Source organism: Phacochoerus africanus, chromosome 12, assembly GCF_016906955.1.
Source record: "Phacochoerus africanus isolate WHEZ1 chromosome 12, ROS_Pafr_v1, whole genome shotgun sequence".
Taxonomy (NCBI): Eukaryota; Metazoa; Chordata; class Mammalia; order Artiodactyla; family Suidae; genus Phacochoerus; species Phacochoerus africanus.
In genome coordinates, this window is record NC_062555.1 from 2,951,935 (window position 1) to 2,957,089 (window position 5,155).

The following is a 5,155-nucleotide window of genomic DNA, read 5'->3' on the forward strand; positions in this document are numbered from 1 at the left end:
GAATGGTTAGCGGAGAGGGGTAGGCGGCCCTAACCCTAACCCGTACCCTAACCCTACCCTAACCCTAACCCGTACCCTAACCCTACCCTAACCCGTACCTAACCTACCCTAACCCGTACCCTAACCCTAACCTAACCCTAACCCGTACCCTAACCCTAACCCGTCCCTAACCCTAACCCTAACCCTAACCCTAACCCTAAACCCTAACCCTAACCCGTACCCTAACCCGTACCCTAACCCTAACCCTAACCCGTACCCTAACCCTAACCCTAACCCGTACCCTAACCCGTACCCTAACCCTAACCCGTACCCTAACCCGTACCCTAACCCGTACCCTAACCCTAACCCGTACCCTAACCCTAACCCTAACCCGATCCCGAACCCGAACCCTAACCCGATCCCGAACCCGAACCCCGATCCCGAACCCGAACCCGATCCCGAATCCGAACCCGAACCCTAACCCTAACCCTTAACCCGAATCCGAACCCGATCCCGAACCCGAACCCGAACCCTAACCCTTAACCCGAACCCGAACCCGAACCCGAACCCGAACTCGAACCCTAACCCCAACCCCAACCCCAACCCCAACCCAAACCCTAATCCGAACCCGAACCCGAACCCCGAAACCCCAATCATAACCCAACCTGAACCCTAACCCCTAATCCTAAACCCGGACTCGCACAGCGGCCCACCGGCATGCCCCCGAAGGCCCCCACTCTCATTTTCACCGGCCCCTCGCCCCACTATACCTGGAGCCCCGACACTCCGATGCTCTTGAAGCTTGCCAGTTCTTCGCGTTGCACCGCAGAGGCTGGGTGGCTCTCGGCTCCTTCCCGTGGAAGAACCCAAGGCCTTCCGAACCCCAGAGAAACCCTCCAGTGTCCAAAGCCCACTAAGCAAACCTCCCCACCCGGCCTGCCCCGCCACGGAATCAGGCTGCCCATCCACCCGCAATGCTAAAAGGGACACACCTGTGTCCTCGGCCTGACTGGAGGCGTCTTGGAGCCGAGAAACCTGGGTGCCCAGAAAACAACGCCAAACCTCTGCAGCTGGGTGCTGGGCGCAGCTTCCGCCCAACGCACCATGCATGCTCCGCAACACGGAGACTGGACAAGCCGCCTGGGAGCTGCGCCTGGGGCCGGAAGGGCCTCTGGGGCCGTCTGGTGGACACCTGCTCTCACAGCAACACTCAGGCGTTCTTCCCCTCTCTGGCTCTGCTGACCCCCAGGCTGCTTTGGACTTGGGCATGACGCTGGCAGGATTTCCTCCCCCCCCCCCCCACCCCCACCCCCCACCCCCACCCACTCCCACCCCCACCCCCACCCCCACCCCCGCTTGCTTTCCGTCCCAAGAAGTGCCCTGCCAAGTGGGCTGTCTTTCTCGAAGGATTTCAGAGCTCCGAGGCCGACCTGCCCCCAGGCCACTCCTTTCAAACACGCAGCAGCTCCCGACCCACCAGGTCCTGACAGCTTCTTTCCAAGGAGATGAGCTTGGCTTGCCAATGGCAAACGACTTGCTCTTATATCGGCACCGGTCCCTCGCCCCACTTACCTCGAGCCGCGACACTTCGGTGCTCTTGAAGCTTGCCAGTTCTTCGCGTTGCACCGCAGAGGCTGGGTGGCTCTCGGCTCCTTCCTGTGGAAGAACCCAAGGCCTTCTGAACCCCAGAGAAGCCCTCCAGTGTCCGAAACCCACTAAGCAAACCGCCCCACCCGGCCTGCCCCGCCACAGAATAAGGCTGCCCATCCACCCACAATGCTAAAAGGGACACACCTGTGTCCTCGGCCTGTCCGGAGGCGACTTGGAGCAGAGAAACCTGGGTGCCCAGAAAACAACGCCAAACCTCTGGCAGCTGAGTGCTGGCTTAAAGCTAACCCTAACCCTAACCCTAACGCTAACCCTAACCATAACCCCAACCCCAACCCCAACCCTAACCCGAACCCTAAACCCTAACCCTAAACCTAACTCTAAACCCGAACCCGAACCCGAACCCTAAGCCCTAAACCCTAACCCTAACCATTACCCCTAACCCCTAACCCTAACCCCTAACGCCCAACCCCTAACCCTAATCCTAACCCTATGGACCACGGGATGGGGACATGTCCGCACAAATACATTTTGAAAGACCTCATGACGCAGCAAACCCAATCTTGATAATTTATCCGGGAAACCTTCGTCAGACACGTTAAGAGTCTAAGTGTTGAGCAATGTGCAGGCAGCACTCTTCACCATAACAAGAGATGAAACAAACTCAATGTCCAGCAACAGAAGAATGCATATGGAGGAGTCGAACCTTAACTCTAACCCTACGTCTAATCCTAACCCTAACCCTAACTCCTAACCCCTAACCCTAACCCTAACCCTAACTCTAAAACTCTAACCCTCATCCTAACCCTATCCCGCAACCTCATGGCTCCTAGTCAGATTCGTTAACCAATGAGCCATGAGGGGATCTCCAAGAGATTTACTCTTGGCTCTTTGTCATAACTGAACTGACCATATATGCATAGGTTTATTTCTGTGCTCTCTATTCTCTTCCATTAATCTATGCGTCTGTTTTTTAATGACACTATTATCATTAGTAACCATTTTGATTACTAAAGCTTTGTAATATATTTGAAATCATCGTACATGATACTTCCAGCTTTGTTCTTTCTCAAGATGACTGACAATTCAATGTCTTTTGCAGTTCCGTAAAATTTTAGGATTTTTTTCTATTTCTGTGGGGAGGAAATGACATTATAATTTTGATAGGGATTACATAGAATTTGTAGATTGCTTTGGGTAGTATGAGCATTTTAACAATATTAATTCTTTCAATCCATGAGCATGGAATAGCTCTCATATGTGTCTACTTCACTTTCTTTCTAATAATATCTTATAGGTTTTCGTACAGGTCTTTTACATCCTTTATTCTTTTTGATTGACTTATAAATGGGATGGTTTTCATAGTTTCTTCTCCTTTTTTTTTTTTTCTTTTCTTTTCAGGGCCATGCCTGTGGCATATGGAATTTCTCAGGCTAGAGGTCCCAGGCCTGAGGTAGAATCAGAGCTGCAGCTGCCAGCATACACCACAGCCACAGCAACATGGGATACAAGCCACATTCACGACCTACACCACAGCTGGTGGCAACACCGGATCCTTAACTTCCTGAGCAAGGTCAGTGATCAGACCCACATCCTCATGGGTACAGTTGAGTCCTTAACCTGCTGAGCCACAGTGGGAACTCCCCATTGTTTCTCTTTCTGACAGATCATTATTAGTGTTCAGAAATGCAACTGATTTTCATGTATTGATTTTATATTCTGCCACTGTCCTGAATTTGTTAACTGTAATAGTATTTTGGTGGAGTCTAAGGGCTTTCTGTATATAGTATCATTTCATCTACAAACAGTGACAGTTTAAATTCTTCCTTTTCGAATTGGATGCTTTTTTTTTCTTCTCTTTTTGCCTTTTCTAGGGCCACTCTTGTGGCATATGGAGATTCCCAGGCTAGGGGTCTAATTGGAGCTGTAGCATCTGGCCTACGCTACAGCCACAGCAATGCAGGATCTGAGCCGTGTCTGTGACCTACACCACAGCTCATGGCAACACCAGATCCTTAACCCACTGAGCAAGGCCAGGGATCAAACCCGCAACCCCGTGGTTCCTAGTCGGATTTGTTAACCACTATGCCACAACGGGAATTCCTCAAATTGGATGCCTTTTATTACCTTTTCTCGCCCAATTGCTCTGGCTAGGACTCCCAATAGTATGTTGAATAAAACATAAAACATATGGTAGCGGTCTTCCTTGTCTTGGTCATGATCTTAGAGGGAAAGCTTTCAGCTCTCCACCATTGAATAAAATATTAGCCATGGGCTTATCATAAATGGCCTTTATTAGATTGAGCTACATTCTCTCTATACCCACTTTGTTGAGTATTTTTATCATAAATGGATCTATTGAGATGATCATGATATATTATTATCCTTCATTTTGTTAGTACGGTGAATCACAATGATTGATTTGCAGATGTTCAACCATCCTTGCATCCAGGGAATAAATCCCACTTGATCATGGAGCCCGATCTTTTTAATTCAGTTTGCTAATATTTTGTTCAAGATTTTTGCATCTGTGTTCATCAGTGATATCAGCCTGTAATCTTTTTTTTTTTCTTTTTAGGGCCACACCCATGGCATATGGAAGTTCCCAGGCTAGGGGTCAAATCAGAGCTGCAGCTGCCTACACCACCACCACAGCAACACGGGATCCGAGCCATGTCTGTGACCTGCACTACAGCTCACAGCAAGGCCAGATCCCTGACCCACTAAGCAAAGCCAGGGGTCAAACCCATATCCTCATGGATACAAGTCAGGTTCATTTCCACTGAGCCACGATGGGAACTCCCTCAAGGCATTTTTCCATTTCTCCTTTGATCTCATGATTCATTGGTTATTTACCATCATGTTATTTAATCTCTACATATTTGTCAATTTTCTAATTTTTTTTAGTTGATTTCTACTTTCATACAGCTGTGATTGGAGAAGATGCTTCCTATTACTTTAGCATTCTTAAATTTATTGAGACTTGTTCTGTGGCATAACATGTGATCCATCCTGGAAAACGTTCCCTGAGTACTTGAAAAAACTGCTGCTTTTGGATGCAGTGGATGTATCTGCTAAGTTCATGTGGTCTAATGTGTTGTTTAAGGCCATTGCTTCCTTACCCATTTTCTGTCTGAATGATCTATCCATTGACACAAGTGGGGTATTAAAATCCCCTACTGGGGGTTCCCATTGTGGCACAGCAGAAACAAATCTGACTAGTATCCATGGGGATGCAGGTTCAATTCCTGGTCCTGCTCAGTGGGTCAGGGATCTGGCATTGCTGTGAGCTGTGGTGTAGGCCAGCTGCTGTAGCTCTGATTCAACCCATAGCCTGGGAACTTCCATATGCAATGGGTTCGGCACTGAAAACCAAAATCTTATAAAAATTAAATTAAAAAATAAAGTCTCCTACTATTATTGTATTGCTTTCTATTTCTCCCTTTAATTATGTCAATATTTGCCCTATATATTCAGGTGTGCCTATGTTGGGCACATCAGTATTTACAAATGTTATATCTTCCTGTTCATTTGATGCCCTAATTATTATATGATGATTCTTTGTTTT